The following is an 18,917-nucleotide window of genomic DNA, read 5'->3' as shown; positions in this document are numbered from 1 at the left end:
TAGCATTAGCCACTATTAGTCTCCCAGGATAATTTGCTAGTAACCTAGTAAACACAACTATGGTTTGTTTAACCATGATGTTTGTTTTCGTTTATCTCCGCCAATAGTCAATTAGTGCTAAGAGAATTAATACAGCATTAATAAGGAACACTGATCTCAACTTAATGTTCTCTGTAACTTAAGGAACCCATCACACTAATGACCACATGACCTGGATTAGGGGTGGGCAATATATCTGCTACTATGTATACTAAGTTGATGTATCTCAAGTTTTCCTCTGTGCGATAGTTAAAATGACTTTATCGCAACCGTCGTGTGTAAATTTTCGTGACAAGATTGAGCCGCTGTATTTAATTTACTGTGAGTTTAGTTTTTCCCAAATGCTGTGAACCCATCACTCGCTCCTCTTCCAAACCAGAAAGCGCTCTGTTGCGCGCGCACAGCAACCAACCCGTTAACGTTGATGAGACAGCGAGAGCTATGGCGAGCTTTTCAGGCAGTGGAAGGATGTCGAACAAAAAGCGGTAATTTGTAAAACAAGCTTTTGTTTTTGGGATTGTCACATTTTTATGATACCTTTTATTTCAGGTGTATTTTCTGTTAGATTTTTCCTTGGTGTTCCTTTTGGTCGCAGGGATGTTCTGTTTTTTAAGGTCCAGTGTTGACCATAAAAGAGCTTTAATGTGACAATATTGTAATTTGTGAAAAGCTTCTATGTGCAGCTGTGGTGGAAAAAAATGTCTAAAATAAAACATTTAAATTCATTTTTATTTTGCAATAAATTTTTCAAACAAAAAAAAAAATTGACACGTTAATGACATATACCAATGCAACTTTAGGCACTATTTGGCTAAAAACATTTGTTATTCAAGGTTATTTGAACATATTGTGATATATATCGTGTATCGTGATATAGCCCAAAGATATTGGGATATTAGATTTTCTTCATATCACCCACGCCTAACCTGGACGTGTCCCGACATTTACGGTCGATTTTTCGCCTACAGCATTCTAGCTTCTCAAGTTACCAATTGGAGTCTTAATTGTTTCCAGAAGAAATAATCAAAATCAAGTGTCCTAAAGGTTACTGATTTTTATTCAGCAAATCAGTGTTTAAAATGTGATTTAATCAAATGTCTTATCTAACCTGGAATTGCATTGTGAATGGGTTGAGCACATACTAAATGTTGTTCTGAATTAGTTAAGCTAGTTTAACCTTATTCCATTTTAAGATGAACTCTGGTTCTTTAAGATCTGCATTGAACTCAAGAGTCACTGAATCATTCTTATGATGATGGCTTTCAACAATCTTTCTTTGTCTAGTTCCTTAGTTTCTTTAATCTTAATTTTGCTTAGTAGTTTATTTAAGTTTCACTATCTTATTAAACCGGATTTGTTTGCTGAAATATGATGTTAATTCAGATAAACACCATTCTATAGTGATGTTCCCTGGATGTGTATTTATTTCTGTTAATAAATTCCTATACTTGAAGAGACATTGTCACATTATTCTATATGTGTGCAGTTTTCTGTTAAAAGATTGCCAGTGCTGGAATCATCCTTTCAACTATTGACCTAATATCAGCTGTTTGGGCTGATATTCACTGGACAACACCTAAAAGACAGGGCTGTTTTACAAACCTTAAATACCTAAAAACATGAGTAATGGCACAGCATATGTTATATTTGTAAAATATGTGGACAGAACATGTGGAACTAAGTTGATGCACCATGAATATTAGTGAGTGATGTGTAAAAACATAAACAAAACTGCACATATTTAAATAAAATGTATGCTCAACGGTTATCTGCTCACAGAGCAGACGAACGGCATAGCTGTTCGCCTGTGCTGCGGGCTTGGAACCCTAATGACATAAGTTATATTTTGGACATTTTCATTTCCCATTTCTTCATTCAAATTCCTGTTACTTATCGTATACTTTTATTCTGCCTCTCAGTAAGAGAGTATTTAAACATTTCTGGTGTTTGTAAGTTTCATTAGATCTGGTTGAAAAACCAACCAGAACTTCAAAGTGTTGCTGTGTAGCAGAAGGATTCTGGGTTCAAATCCTGCACTGCAGTCTTTCTGCATGGAGTTTGCATGCATGGGTTCTCTCAAGTTACTCCACTTCCTCCCCCATACAAATCAAAGCCTGCCTGCCTCTCTAGGACAGCTACTTTCTTTTGACATCATAATAGCCTTTAGTCAAGAAGAGAGCATGTTCAAGGTCATTGGGAGAGGCCACTATGCGATTTTAGTTCAAATCTGACACAAGGAAGTACTTAAAACATTGAAGGGTGAAGGGGCATGAAATGGAAGGAGAGGAGTACTTTTCAATACTTTGCATTGGTTTGGGAGAATAATTTGACAAAGTATTGAGTGTGCCCCTCACCTACCAAGTTATATCACTTAAGTGAATACACAGGGGTATAAAGTGGTAGTGGAGGGGCAATTTCCAATGCTTAGGTAGACCAACATGACAAAGTATTGAATGGTCCCCTCACCTAGTACTTTATGTCCCATGAGTAATTATGCAGTCATAAAGTGGTAGAAGAGGAGAACATTTCAATACAAATCCAATGTGAAAGCCTGGCGGTGTGTGTGTGTGTGTGTGTGTGTGTGTGTGTGTGTGTGTGTGTGTGTGTGTGTGTGTGTGTGTGTGTGTGTGTGTGTGTGTGTGTGTGTGTGTGTGTGTGTGAGAATAGTAGCAGCCAGGGGAAGGGAGCTGCAGGAACCAGAAATAAAAAACAGTTAAAAAGTAAAAAGAGAAAAAAAAGAATAAATAAATAAATTTCCCACCTCCAACCTAGGGAGGGGTGGGGTTTGTGTCAGAAAGCTCTCCCCCAGAAGAGGTCCTCTGCTTAGGGTAGGATGCTGCTCTGTAGGTTTGGGGAGAATCCGCTAACGGGAAGCATGTCGAATGACCCCAAAGGTCACGGATGTAACCGCTTCACACCCAGTACCTAAGCCTCACCTATTATTGGCTTAAATTTAACACTTTCAATTCAATTCAATTTTATTTATATAGCGCCAAATCATGAAACATGTCATCTCAAGGCACTTTACAAAATCAAGTTCAATCATATTATACAGATTGGGTCAGATTATACAGATTGGTCAAAAATGTCCTATATAAGGAAACCAGTTGATTGCATCAAAGTCTCTCCAAGCAGCATTCACTCCTGGGGAAGCGTAGATCCACAGGGAGAGTCGTCTGCATTGTACATGGCTTTGCAGCAATCCCTCATACTAAGCAAGAATGTAGCGACAGTGGGAAGACAAACTCCCCATTAACGGGAAGAAAAACCTCCGGCAGAACCGGGCTCAGTATGAACGGTCATCTGCCTCGACCGACTGGGGTTACAGAAGACAGAGCAGAGACACAACAAGAGAGACAAAAAAGCACAGAAGCTCACATTGATCTAGTAATCTGTTCTACATTAGATGGTAGTAGCGGGTGAGCCGCCAAAAAGTGTTGTAGATCATTTGTTACAGGTTGGTGGTGCTATAGAGCCCGGGCGGGTGATATCTGGTGTGTTCATAGGTCAAATACAGCAAAATAATTTCCCCTTTGCTAGCACTTCCTGCCCCTTAAGCCACTCCCCCATCCTCAGAAACAACCCATGACCCCCAACAAGGCTAAAAACACACTTGATGTGTTCATAGTTCAAATAAACCAAAAAAATGCCCCTTTGCTACCACTTCCTGCCCCTTAAGGTCAAAAACACAGTAGGTGGGGAATTACCCATGCACTTGGTGTCCCATGAAGGATCTTCAATATTGATACAAAGGGGCACCAAGTGGAAGAGAACTTTTAGGAAAGTTGAATTGGTTGTGCCCAATATTTGAAGCAAAGTGTCATTTATGGGTCCACCAGAAATTCATGTAATTTTTAATTCAGTTGTGCCCTATCTTGTTCCAGCTCGTGCCCCAACTCCCATAATTATGCAAATGACAGTTTTTATAAAACACATTTTTTTGATACACTGTATATATGTAGACACACACTACATTATACCTTATGCACCTTTTCCTCCTTTTTGGCACCTTCTTTTGCTTATTAAGCCGATGTGTGACATATGAATTTCTCCACTGTCTTAAACTTTTTTTTTCTTTTTTTTTTTGGAAACACAAGGACAGCTTTTTTAATTAAATTATTATAATGTTATAATATTAGAATGCCTTAGTACCAGTTTATGCATATGGTAGTAAGTTTCTACCACCACGTTTTTCTCTCAACAAACTGCCTGATGAATTTCCTGCTGCAGCATCTCTGGCTCAAAGTCAGAGTAAACAGTTCAGATTGAATTTATCCTCGGCACCTTCGGCAAGCAGCTTTCCTGTCTCATTCAGCCAGCGGATGCTGTTCTGTGGACATGGACCACAGAAGACAGAAGCATCATCATCGGGGTGATGAGGTGGAGACACTGAAAGGAAATAAATTTAACATGAAACATTTTGAATTTCAAACTATAATTTGAGGGGCTATAATAAAACTGTACAGTATCCTTACAGTTGAGACATCAATGCAACAGAGAAACTGATCAAGACATGTGGAAACAACTTGTTCACACATTTAGTTTAAGGGATTATGCAATAAAGATTGAACATGGAGACGTCATGATCCACACTACAATCAGAGCAAAACATTTAAAAGCACACAGCCTTGGCCAGTGTCTCCATCTAGTGTCCAACTGCTGTAAACGTAATCATCAGCTTTCAGTATGGATGATCAAAATTTTAAAGAACAATTGCAGTCAAGAGTCTGGTTGGCAGTTCAAGGTGACCTCATATAAATGCTTCACCTACATTTACACACATGGTTTCATATTTCATAGCTTTTATTGTCACTTTACATGTGTACAAGAAAAATCAATGCATAACCTTAAATAAAAGTAAAATTCATTGGGAATGCTGAAAAATCAAAAGTTAGACATATTTTATGAGAGAACTGATGTGATGATTACTTTTTATTCTGTAATTAATGTTTACTGTTCTCACATTTTTTCTGCAATTTTAATGAGCCAATCACTGAAAATGCCCCCTAGTGGCATGCCACCACTGCTCTCCAACATGTAGAAGGACGAAAGTCTTGGCTCTCCTAAAGTCAACCACAAGTTTCTTTGTTTTGGTAGAGTTTGGTAGGGTGCAGCGTCTGCTGCTTCACAGCAGACGCCGCACCAATACGCCTGTCGATCTCCCGCTCCATCTTCCCCTCATTTGTGAACAAGACCCCAAGATACTTGAACTCCTCCACTAGAAGCTGGCTCTTGGTGTAATGATTCGAATGAGGACTCAGTATTCAGCCAGACACTGAGTTTATTGCAGCGGGGATGAAGGTGGGTAAGGCAAAACAGAGCTGACAATCCAGGCAAAAAATAAACTGACAGGAACTGGGCAGACTCAAAAACAAGAGAACAGATCAAGGTCAGGTAACATACAAAAATGCAGGAGAGCTCTTACCCGAGGACTGGTGAACTAGGGGTGAGAAAAGAGACATGAGGCATGGGGACCAGAGATGTGACGTTCTGGCAGGGAAGCAGCAAAAGAGACAGACTTAAAAAGGCAGCAAAACAAAGGAGAGAGGGAGAGCCAATTAAAGAGACCAGGTGGAAGTAATCAGAAGGAGAAGGAGTGGCTGAAAGACTGACAGGAATAGTGGCAGGGAACAGGACAGAACTGAACTGAAAGCTTGCAGAACCCTGACAGAATAATATAAAACAAAGACCAAAATCAAACCCAAACTATTCCATAATCCAAAAGTAAGATAGAACCTAAAATCATGACACTTGGGACTTTCCTTTTTTACAAAACTTATAGTTAGAGTGGCTCATGAGACCCTGAGCTACCTCTATAGTTATAATAATAATAATAATTAAACTTTATTGAACTTACAATGGAGAAATTCACTTCTGCATCTTAACCCATCCCCTTGGGGAGCACTGGGCTGCCACTGTGCGGCGCCTGGGGAGCAATCAGGGGTTAAGGGTCTTGCTCAGGGACCCAGAGTGGCAGTCTGTGGGAGTTTAACTCAGAACCTCTGGGATCCAAGCTCAATACTCTAACCACTAGGCCACCACTCCGTTCGCGTTCCTGTGAATCGGCACTGGGCGATTCACAGGAACTCGAACTCTCGCGATGCACCAGACCTCTGAGCCTGTGGGTGCGAGCAGGGGGCTCCACCAGGGCGGCCGAGAAAACCTTTGTTCGACCTGAAATGACTCATTTAATCATCCAAAACGGTATGGAACACATTAATTAACTGAAAAATGTTGCATAGTATGCCTTTAATAGGGCATGAGTCGATAGTAATGATATGACATAAAACATGAACACTATACGTCAATGTTAATGAAAATGTATGTTATGGAACATTGAAGTTCTTTATGCCCAGATCACTTGAATTAATCAATATAACTCTAGCCCCACAGACACTTCATTACTCGCATGATGGTATCCTTGAAGTCTGTGCACTGGGAAATTATGGTGATATGAGACACAGGTCAGTCTTTCCTGTCTTCTCAGGAACACCCAGAGAGACCGCTGACTCAGGGACCCTTTTTGTGAGCTGGACTGAGACACTCATTGACATGGAGTTTGTGTCTTGGGGCCTTGAACCAGGACAGTGAGAAGGTAGTGTTGTATAATAAAAGAACATAAATCACAATCTTTAATAATAACTGCATCCTACAATCTCACAAATGCATCAGGCGAAGCTTGAAAAGTGGCACAAAATTAACTTTTTTGAAACAAAAAACATTTTCATAGATCTCTGTGGGAGAGGGACGTCTGGGCCTCCCTACTGAAGCTGCTACCGACCCGACCCCGGGTAAGCGGATGGATTAATGGATGGATGGATGGATGGATGGATGGATGAATGGATGGATGGATGGAACTCACAGATGTACAGTTAGAACATGTCATCTCTATGCAGAAGAGGTTGGGATTCAAACCCGCAACTTTTGTGCTGCTAGACAACAGTGCTAGCATCTACTCCAACAGCATGCAGCCCAATACTGTATAAACTACAATAAATATCATATGTTAGAACCTTTCATAAATATTCTGAATATTTTAAGCCACTTCTAGTCAGGTTCAGAAGTTAAAAAGGAATATAAATAAATAAAATGTGATGCAGTTTAGTTTGATGTTGGAGCAGCAGGACTTCACACATTTTCATAGATCTCTGTGGAATCATTATCTTCATCTTCCTCATGACCACAAGCCTGGGAGAGAGAACCAGACAAAATATTTTCTGAGTTCATCTGGAAAACTAAGAAAGGCCTTAAAAATCCCGCACTGCAACACTTTCTCTTCCCACAAAGATTCCTTCAAAATGAACAAAACTTTATTTTTAAATGTTTACTTTAGGGTGATCAAAGTGTCAACGAACCTTTAATTAATTTGTCCATGTTTCCTGTTTTCCCTGGGAGAAATTAAAATTAAGTGACAGAAAACACCATGTTTAATAGCCACTATTGAAAAAAAGGCGAGAAAACATGCCATTCAATTCAGGCAGATGTGTGTTGATTTTTATAGGCCAGGATAAATATATATGGCATATATAAATAATTAAACTAACTTAGACTTAGATTTAGACAACTTTATTTGTCATTTTGTACAGAGTGTGTACAGAACAAAACTTTGTTTGCATACAGCTTGTAAATTACAGGATAAAGTGCAGCAGAGAAAAAGTGGTTTTCATCGCATCATCACAGATGTAAATATATGGAGTTTGTGAACCCTTAAGGACTTTAGCCGGAACTGTTTGTTTCGCCCAGATTCAAGTTTTTTCTTCTTCAATTCAATTCAAATTGAGGTGGAGGAGCTGTGATGGAACGGGGCTGTTTCTTACCTACAGGCCCTGGGAACCTCTTTGAAGTCTAAATCTAAATCTGAGGATCTCTACCAGATGAATCAACCTTTTTTAATCACCATCTAATTCCCCGGACCTAAATCCTTTTGAAAACCTGTGAGGTGGTGAGCTGAAGAGAAAAGAGGATCAGGTAGGACCCAGAATGACCTGAAAGAGATTGTTCTGAGAAAAACGCTCAAAGATCACTCTGCCTGTGAGTCCAACCTTAATGGTGATGTTTGTGGGGAAGATTCTGTGCAGCTCTGGTGGTTAAAGGTCATTGCAACAACAATAACAGTACCAATAACTATGGCACAGCTGATTTGTAATCCCCCTCACCCCAACTGAGAAGATGTATTCAAATTAACGGTTGTATATTTCTATACGTTCAGTGTGAAATAATGCAACTGCATACAATTTCTTCATTTTATTGCAAAGCTTTGCACATTTTTGACATAGACATTCATTTACTTGTAGAAAATATGTTTTTTTACTCACACTGATGCCTCTCAGAAACATTTTGTTTCCTAGAACAGAAAGAGTAGTTTTGTTAAAATGTTTATTTATTATCTATGACAAACTTGTGTTTTTTGTAATAATTTGAGCCACGTATGTCACCTCTTGTTCTGCTGACAGCAACAGTAACTCCAACCATCAGGATCAGTGCTGTGATCTTCAGAGCCAACATGATGAAGCTCAGAGGAGACCAGTCAGTGGAACCTGTGAAAAACAGTTATATTTTATTTCCTTATATTAGAAATAGTGCAGCTTTGCAGTCAGAGCATACAGGAACGTTTTAATCAAATATGTTAATGATTCAAGGATCTTCCATATTTTTTTTTCTTTCCTACCCATGAGTGTGTAGTGGGATTGTATTTTCACAGATTGTTCCTGAACAAACTGGCAGGTGTACGTTCTGCTCCGGCCACTATGAGGCGCCACGGTGAGAACAGACGAACACTCGGTGTGTCCTCCGAACACGCAGCGATCCAGGACACTTCCTGTCTCATCCACCCAGCGGAGGCTGTTCTCCCTACAAGGTAGGATGTCAAATGTTCTCACCAGGGAACACTCTACTGCCACAGGGTCGTCCCTGTTCGGTTCTGCCACAGGAGAAATTGGAGAGACTACAAGAAATAAATGAAAAAGTAGGAATCGGAGCAGAGTCAGAGTTTGTTGTCAGACAAGAATTTCAAATCAGTTTAAATGATCTTTAGAGCCTTCTCTATTTTAAAGTGATGTCTCGGTATTTAAAGACTTAAAGAATTTTTTACTGTTACAACAACCTTAGTACAGTCCTAAGTTCCATTTGGGTCTGGACTTTGACTAGGCCATTGTGACATGAATATGCTTTGATCTAAACCATGCTGTTGTACCTCTGGCTGTATGTTAAGGTTGTTCTCCTGCTGGAAGGTGAACCTCCGCCCCCGTCTCAGGTCTTTTACAGTCTCTTACCAGTTTTCTTCCAGGATTGTCCTGTATTTTGTTCCATCCATTCCCCTCATTAACTCTGACTAATTTCCCTTTCCTCACATACCAAAATATTTAGTTCACAGCTGAGGTAGTGTGTTCAGAGAGACATGCAGTTTAAGTTTAAACCAAATAATTCAAGGTCCTAATGTGAAAAAAATGGAAATTGTCAAGCATTTATGCTTTTTTTACAGCACCCTACGCTGTGATGCAACGTCGAACTGAGACAAATTCCTCATCTGACTTATATTTGGAGCTCTGCCTATGGTTCTCATTGTGTTCTGGTTGCTGACTGGAGTTCCCCAGCAGCTTTTTTTTAACACATGAAAGAAAGTCCCTCAGCTTGCTGTAGCTTAAACGTTCTACTGTAGCTATTATAGTCAAGTTTACAGATATGGTCAAAATCCGAGGATCCAATTATGGCTATGCGATATTTCTCTACTCAAATTTGCCAATGTTTCCTTGTATTCTAAAAACTGACATGTGCATATGTACCCATCCCCTTTGCTATGAAGCCCCTAACAGGTTCTGATGGAACCAATTACCTTTAAAAGTTCCATAATTATTGAAATGAAGTCCATCTGTGTACATCTAAGGATTACATGACCTGTCAGTATAAATATTTCTGAAAGGCCCCAGAGGCTGCAGCACCACTAAGCAGGAGGAATTACACCATAAAGACCAGGGAGCTCTCCAGACAAGTCAGGGACAAAGTTTGTTGAGAAGTACAATTCAGGGTTGGGTTAAAAAAATATATCCAGTTTTATGAAAGAATAGCCATTAGTGAGTGTTCAAAGTAGGAAAGCAAGATTTAAGTTTGCCAAAAGGCACAAGGGCGACTCCCCAAACAGGATTAAGTTGCTTTGGTCAGTTGATATTAAAATTAAACTTTTTTGCCACCAAGAAATTACTGTCTGGGCCAAACCCAGCACATCCCATCACTCCCAGAACACCATCCCACAGTGAGACATGGTGGTGTCAGCATCATGGACTGGGAAACTGGTTGGAGTCGAGGGAAAGATGGATGGTGCTAAATACAGAGATGTTCTGGAGCAGAAACGACGTCAGTCTGCCTGTGATATGAGAGGTTCACCTTCCAGCAGAACACTGACCCAAAACATCCTGCCAAGGCAACATTTGAGTGGTTTAAGGAGAAACATTTAAAAGGGTTGAACTGGCCTAGTCCAAGTCCAGACCTCAATCCAAATGAGAATCTTTGATTAGACTTGAAGATTCCTGTAAATCAGTGAAAGTTATCCAAAATGAAGGAGCTGGAGCGTTTCTGCCTCGAGGAATGGGCGGAAATCCCAGAGGCCAGACGTGACGACGCTTACAGCTGGAATTGCTGCAAAAGACTCCAAAAGTACTGACTTTATGGTGTGGTGAACAATTATGCATGCCTAAACTTTGAGATGGTTTTGTCCTATTTGTTTGCTTCACAATGCAAAAAAATCTTCAGCATTGTAGACATATTCTGTACATGAAAAACTCTCAAACTATCCATTTTACTTCCAGGTTGGGAGGCAACAAAACAGGAAAAATGCTGGGGAGGGGTGAATAGTATTCATCCCCAGAGTATTGTTGACATGGACCAATACTCTATATCCAGTGTAAACTCTAGATCTACAGCAGATCATGCTTAAAAAAAAGAAAAATTAACACAAGATTTAGGGAAAGCTGAGCCAAAGTGTTGGCCTTGACCGTGTCTACTCACTTGTCAAAACACTGAGATACACAAACGTGTCTCTCTCAGGAGAGGCTCCAGAGCGACAGCTGTAACGTCCAGCATCCTCAGCAGTGATGTTGTTGATGACCAGAGACAAATCGCTGCTCAGACTCATTCTGTTCTCTCTGGGTGACGGCCTGAAGAAATTCCCATCCCAAACTTCATATAAGGTCTGAGACATATCAGCGTTATAGAGCCAGCTAACCGGGGCGTGTTGAGAACAGGGCGGGGCACTTTTACATTGGAGAGTTGCATTGTCCCCGACTGTGTGATACAGGTACACGCCTGCTCCGCTGGCTCCTGCTGCAGAAACAAGACTCAAACTGTCAAACCCACAAGAACCTGCAAATATTAGCTGAAAACAGCCTGAGAATGCTCTAGGTGTTGATCAGCAGATGCTTTCTACCATTAGGGATCAGATTGCTACTGGACATTACAAAAACATCATTTTCCACATCTGGTCTAGCAACCAAATCTTAGTCAACAGTGTTTTGGTTTCTCTGCTGTGTGTTTTCAATTATATTTCCCCTCTTTCTCTGTAAATTTAGAGATTGTCTTTATTTTTAAAATGAAGGTGTTAGCATGAAGAGATGGCTGAATCTATTGATACAATAACATGATTCATTAAAAAAGTTAAAGATTTTGAACTGTTTCCCGAGTTGTTGCAGATGTGCATAGAGGAGCCACTCAAGAGTAGAGTAGCATTACATCAATAACTTTTTACACGGCTTAAAGCACAAAACACTCAAGAGTAAAAAAGTATTTGGTAAACAGGCAACTCAAGAGCTGACTGACTGTCTGATTATAAGATCTGATTTAATTTGTGTAAGTGAAGCAAGATCAACATATTATTTTATGTGCTAATCCTGGCACTTTAAAGAATAAGCCTAAAATAAATAGTAAAAATGAATACCATAATTACAGAACAACACATTAAAGCAGAAGCAACACGCACTTGCAACATTTTCACAGCAGAGAGCTTTTGAAACCAACATTGACAGATTTACTAGTAAAGGGAAGAATTTGATATAAAGTGAAGTTTTTGAACTTTTTTTGGTACTCACTTTTTACCTGTATTAGGGAAGGTTTAGGAATAAGGTGTCAATAGGTTTAGGGTTAGCGGTAATGCTTAGTTGTAGGGTTAGGCCATAGAAAGGCTTGAAAATAAATGGACGTCTACAGAAGTCAAGGCAAAGTCTATATTTAAAACAATGATGTCTGAGCGTATGTGTCTGTGGGTGTTCTGGTACAGCTGAGCGAGAACATCCTTTGCTCATTTTACTTGTAGTGAGGACTGAAAACTTGGTCCTCACTGTTTTCTGGGTTAGGGGTTAGGTTTTAGGACTAAGATGTCAATTAGGGTTGGGGTCAGGGTTAGACCATAGAAAGGCTTGACAACACATGCTGTTTACTACACATCCACTTCCCTCAGCAGGATCAGAAGATAAAAAACCAACAGGACAACAAACAATATTATGTGATTAAATAAGAAGTGTCACTTTAACATAAAACATGTAGATGTTTGCTTTTATTGTACCTAACATTTGATCAAACCTTTGTATATTAAACCACTTCTTGTCTCAGTGTTAACATGATTAACCTGGTTCAAGATTTTTAAAAAAGAATATTCAGACATATTTTCAGATTCTGAGCAGTGAAAGGTTCACATTTCTAAAAACACAAATGTACAAATAGCCAAAGAAGAAGAAATGGAAACATTACCTTCAAATTGAAGCATGATAATAAGAAAAAACACCGCTGCTGACATTTCTGAGCTGTTTACTTGAAATGGCGTAGTTTTTCTTTGGTAAAAAATGTTTTTGATTTCCTGTGTGAGGTTGATTTCCTGAATGTCTTAAACACCATCATCAGAAAAATCCCCACTGAACCAGGAACATGTCTGTGCCTGTGTGCATGTTTCCTTCTCAACGTTTTGTGTTCAAAATCAGACAATATTAGAAACATAAACTGGGGGTGGGGATTTTATGGCAGTGGTTGAGAAGTTAACTGAGACACAGGAAATGCTTGAGGAAGTTGGGACTTTTATGTCATTGCGCTTGGGTGTAGCTTTCACTGCTCCTCGGGTCTGGAAGGTTTGAAAGTATTTAAATTTTATGTGTTTGCAGATGACCAATATTTGTCCTGAAGTACTGAGTATATGTAGCATGCATCAAATAAAAGGGGAACATAAGTTACTTGGTGTAGAAAGACCTCATATAAACACAAATACTAACAAAAGGTAAGGAGCATGTTTTAAATATTTTAAATATTCTCTATACAGATATCACATGACTAATTACCAGCTATTTTATGCTAAAATTACCCCAGTGTCTAATTCAAAGTTCACAATTTGATAACAATTTTGTTCATGATATAATTATAAATGCCATTTTTGTCAGGGATTAGTTTTGATCTGGCTTTTTTTACTGTTAGTTTTTAGTTCCTCCTCCTCCTCTCCTTCTGCAGTCAGTCACACCTGTTGGACACTAATTAGTCAGACTTACTCCACCTGCCAGCCTCCCTACTTAAGCCTCCCTCAGTCTTTACTTCCCTGCCAGTCCGTCATCAGACTCTACTCACTCATCTGTCTGGTTTGTCCTGCTCGCTGTTGGAATCCTGCCACCTCTGAGTCTCAAGTTAAGTCTCTGCTCGTTACTGGACTATCTGCCGCCTCTCTGCCTCAAGCCTTGGCCTATTGTTGAACTTACCTGCCTCATCTGTGCTTCACCCACTAGATTAATCTGCCACCTCTCTGCGTCAAGCCTCTGCTAGCTGTTGGTATTACCTGTCTCATCTGTGCTGCTAGCCGTTGGGTTTCCTGCCTCCTCTGTGCTCCAGCAGTCCTGCCATCAAGAACTCTCTCTCTCCGGTCCGTCAGCTCCTGTGTCAGCCTACATCAACAACTGCATTGAGGACGTCAGCACCACCAAGACCATCATCACCCGAGCCAACCAACGACCCTGGATTACTGTGGAGGTCCGTCAAGCGCTAAAAGCACGGAACTCAGCCTTCAAGTCTGGTAACAAGGAGGCTCTGAGGACAACGAGAGCCAACCTGAACCGTGCCATCAGGCTAGCAAAGCGGAACCACAGTCAGAAAATCCAGGAGCTTTTCCATGATGCCAGCAACACCAGGAGCATGTGGAAAGGCATCCGGGCGATCACTGAATACAACACGCCCTCCCCCCCGGTGGGTGAAGTTGATGCTGACTTCCTCAATGGACTAAATAACTTCTTTGGGAGGTTTGAGGCACTAAACAGCACTCCAGCAGTGAAAGCTGTTCCCCATCAGGAAGAGGAGGTCCTCTGCCTTGACACCGCCGACGTGTGGAAGACTCTGAGGAGAGTCAACCCGTGGAAGGCCCCAGGTCCCGACAACATACCTGGGCGGGTGCTCAAGGAGTGTGCAGGTCAGCTGGCTGGTGTCCTCACAGACATTTTTAACACCTCGCTGGACCAAGCCACAGTGCCAGCATGCTTCAAGTCTGCCTCCATCATTCCGGTGCCAAAGAAACCTCAAGTCACCTGTTTCAACGACTACCGGACTATTGCACTGACTCCCATCATGATGAAGTGCTTTGAAAGGCTGGTAAAGGAACACATCGTCTCCAGTCTCCCCCCAACACTCGACCCGTTCCAGTTTGCCTACCGACGGAACCGCTCCACTGAGGACGCCATCTCCTCCACTCTTCACCTGAGCCTAGCACACCTGGAGGAGAAGAACACGCACGTGCGGATGCTGTTCCTGGACTTCAGTTCAGCGTTCAACACCATCATCCCACAGCATCTGGTGGGAAAACTGGAGCATCTGGGCTTCAACACACCCCTACGAAACTGGCTGCTAGACTTCCTCACCAACAGACCTCAGTCAGTCCGGGTGAGACGGAACACCTCTGATGTCATCACCCTCAGCACAGGCTCCCTTCAGGGCTGCGTCCTGAGCCCCCTGCTGTTCACCCTGATGACACACGACTGCGTCCCCAGGTTCACCACCAATCACATCGTGAAGTTTGCAGACGACACAACGGTGGTGGGCCTGATCAGAGACGACAACGACCAGGACTACAGAGAGGAGGTGGATCAGCTGGTGGACTGGTGCAGAGACAACAGCCTGATCCTGAACGTGGAGAAGACGAAGGAGATAATCGTCGACTTCAGGAAAAACCGGCCTCACCACGCTCCACTGCTCATCAACAACTCAGCTGTGGAGGTGGTCAGCAGCACCAAGTTCCTGGGGGCGCACATCACGGACAACCTCACCTGGACTGTGAACACCACGTCACTGGTGAAGAGGGCACAGAAGCGCTTGTACTTTCTACGGAGGATGAGGAGAGCCCGCCTGCCCCCGCCCATCCTCACGACCTTCTACAGAAGCACCATAGAGAGCATTCTGACCAGCTGTCTCTCTGTGTGGTGTGGAGGCTGCAGTGCCTCCGACTGGAAGAACGTGAGGAGAGTGGTGAGGACAGCAGAAGGGATCATCGGGGCTCCTCTTCCCTCCATTAAAGACATTTCATCGCAGCGCTGTGTGTCTCGAGCCCGTAACATCATCAGGGACCCCTCACACCCCCACCATAGACTATTCTCCCTGCTGCCCTCTGGAAAGAGGTTCCGCAGCATCCGCTGCAGGTCCACTAGGTTCTGCAAAAGCTTTTTCCCTGCTGCCATCAGACTGTTGAACTGCTGAAGTATAAAAACGGACTGTGTACCACACTCGACTCGCTGATTTGCACATTTGTACATTTGTATCGTATCCTGCAAAATTGCTGCTGCACCTTACCCAGAAACGTACTGCAAAACTGTTTATAATGCAACTGCCTACTGTTCACTGCTGCACTTTATCCGGAAGTCAATTGAAACTTATCCTGTAAGCGACTGCGATTTATCACTGCACTTTATCCTGTACTGTAATTCACTGCAAGGTATCCTGTAGAGTTACTGCAATCTTTCTGAGCTGTGTGAAAACGAAATTTTGTTCTGTATGCACTCTGTGTATACAAAATGACAATGAAAGTCTAAGTCTAATCTACTTTCCCAGTTCCGGTTTAGCCTCTCTGGTTGCCTCCATCCACTGCTCATACTGTATTCAATAAACTCTCAGAAAATAAGCTCTGTGTGTGGTGTGCATTCTGGGTTCATCCAAAGACAAATGCAGACAATTTTAATTTTCATTAAGTTTTTCTGCTAATTAAGAAGTTCTGAAGTTGCTTCAATGTGTAAAACTGCTATAATTGGGATTCTTGCCTTATTTCTATGATCCAATTAAATCTCCTCCCTGTGTTTTTAATTCAGTTAATACTGGTTATCACTACATAATTTTTAGCTGTTCTTTTAGTTTAACATTTTAATCATTAATAGAGAGTTAATTTTAAGGTGATTACCATTAGTTTTTTGCAGAGAATTAATACATTTATTGGTCCACCTTAAACCAGTTCCATCTTTTCACCTGTTCAACCCAAAGATTTTGCATTCAATCTGTCATTCATCCATTATTTCATGTTTATCCAAACTGGAAATAAATATCCAGATTTTAAACTTAAACTTTGTGATGCATTGTCCATTAATAGACGGCAAGAATCTTTGACAGGAGATTGTGAAATATAAAGTTTTAATTATTCTATAAAACTATCATCTGTGCTACATAAGGAATTTCCCTATTTTTTTTTTTTTTAAATATTTGTGTGTTTAGTAGCCAAATTTTTTATCTCTATTGTATAGTATAAAATATTACTGGTGGCAAAATCAGATAGCATAGGGTATTTTTTGTTTTGATAATAAATGCATTATTTTGTAGTAAAATAACATTTGAACAGCCTCACAGAACAACAGAGTCAAACTTACTAAGAACGCGTACATGGACCAACAGACCCAGATTAAATGGCTGAACGGTCTGCTCAGGACGCAGAGAAGTTCTGCAGAGTCCTGCTGACCCAAATATGTGAATTATTTATAATGAAGAGATGCATCTAAAAGTTGCTGGCCCTTAAGGACTGGACTACGGTTTCAGGAGCTCACACCCTTTGGTTCAGATGATGTGATGATGGAGGTTGGCCAGCAGATGTCACTCTAATCATTTTTATGAGGTGCATGTTGGCGCTGACCTGATCCTGCAAACTTCAGCTTTTCAACACTGACGGCCTGGAAATCCAGAAATCTACAGAAATGACCTGAGAGGGCAAGAAATGAACTGAGAGAGGACATATTCTGCCTTCCAACATTACACAGGCTTCCTCACTTCTGATCTAATCTGCATTATCTGACTGAATTTGACTTTGGAAAGTGCCTTGAGATGACATGTATCATGAATTGGCGCTATATAAATAACATTCAATTGAATTTAAAAATACATCGGTTTTGTTTTGTTGTTTTTAGTATTTCATTCCTCTGTGTTCTATGCTGTTTTTGGTGTTTGTAATCTATTTATGTTTGTAATTTTTTTGTAATGTATATAATCTCTGCCTTTGTTTGTTTTTTTATTGTTCCACCACTTGGTAACAACCAGGTGTTTTAAATGTACTGTATTAATAAATTTGCCATGATAGGCCAGATAGCTGGGAAAAGAGAGAAAGGGATGAGAAGTGAATGAAAACCAGTTGACGGCACTGGGGAAGTGATTACTGGATCCACAGCAGGTGAGACTAACAAAGTCAGGCTAAACGAACAGCTGAAAGGAATGACTGATGAATTCAAAAAGGAAGCGTAACCAACAGGGGATGACCAAACCCAAGCATGGCGAGGATAACAAGACTAAAAATGGCATAAAATAAAAACAGGAAGTAAATGTGCATCAGGAAATAAGATCAACTAACAGTAACACTCTAAACAGGAAACTCAGTTAAATCATACTTAAAACAATTTTAAAGCACAAATCAAAACCATAAAATTAACTCAAGCAAAGGATCACATCGGCAGGATACTACGACTCCCAATCTGACCTGCAGGGAGCGTCTAATCTTAATCTAGAAAACATTTTATTTCAACTCCAAATACAACTTTATACTGAGTGTGAGGTACTTTAAATATGACACATATATTAAATATATATATTAGCAGCAGCAGCCGCCCGTCGTGTTCAGCTAATGTAACTGAACAGCCTCCATCCTCTCCTTTCACCGCTCCGTAGTTTTGGCTCATCAGTCTCCTCATTATCTGCTGCTGCACTTCCATCATGCCTGAGTTAATACAGAAGGCGCCGTCCCTTGAAATAACCAATCAATAAGTGGTTACAGTCCATGTCAGGTGATAATCTGCGAGCTGTCGCTGTAAGGAGGCTGTTGGAGGCAAAGCCTGCTTTATTGTTGTGCAGCGCTCCAGAGGCAGGTGAACATCTGTCAAAGAGAGCTGCTGATTTATTTAATACCTCAGCAGTGGAGAAAATAAAGTCGCTGCGGATGGCCTGCAGAAACGTCCTCCGAACCAGAGGAGAAGGAAATGGATTTACTGCCTAACACACGTGCCGTGCCGTGGACCCACAATCTGCACTTGAAAGAGTTTAGGGTGGATGAAAAGGAAGTTGGAGAGATCCAGCCCAGGGAACTTGACATTTTCCCTAAATCTGACTTAATCTGCTTCCATGACTCAGAAATCAAGCTGCTGGATTTGTGACAAAAACACGAACCAACCCAACGTGTGGAAAACTACAACGTCACATGATGCTGCCCATGTTGCATTTTGCATGTAAGACATACAGTAATATTTGGGTCTGATCCAGCCAGAGAACCTCATACACATGTTTGATGTTATCTCCTGCTTTACCTGCAGCAAACAGGGCTTTAAATGGTTTTGTTTAGGTTTCATGTTTGCTCCTGTTTTATATTGGCCAGATTACTACTGAGTCTGCAGTTGTTAGTTTCCCTGATAATTCCA

The sequence above is a fragment of the Fundulus heteroclitus genome, unplaced genomic scaffold, assembly GCF_011125445.2.
Source record: "Fundulus heteroclitus isolate FHET01 unplaced genomic scaffold, MU-UCD_Fhet_4.1 scaffold_36, whole genome shotgun sequence".
Classification (NCBI taxonomy): domain Eukaryota; kingdom Metazoa; phylum Chordata; class Actinopteri; order Cyprinodontiformes; family Fundulidae; genus Fundulus; species Fundulus heteroclitus.
The sequence above is the reverse complement of the archived record's forward strand: the minus strand, read 5'-3'. Positions refer to the sequence as shown.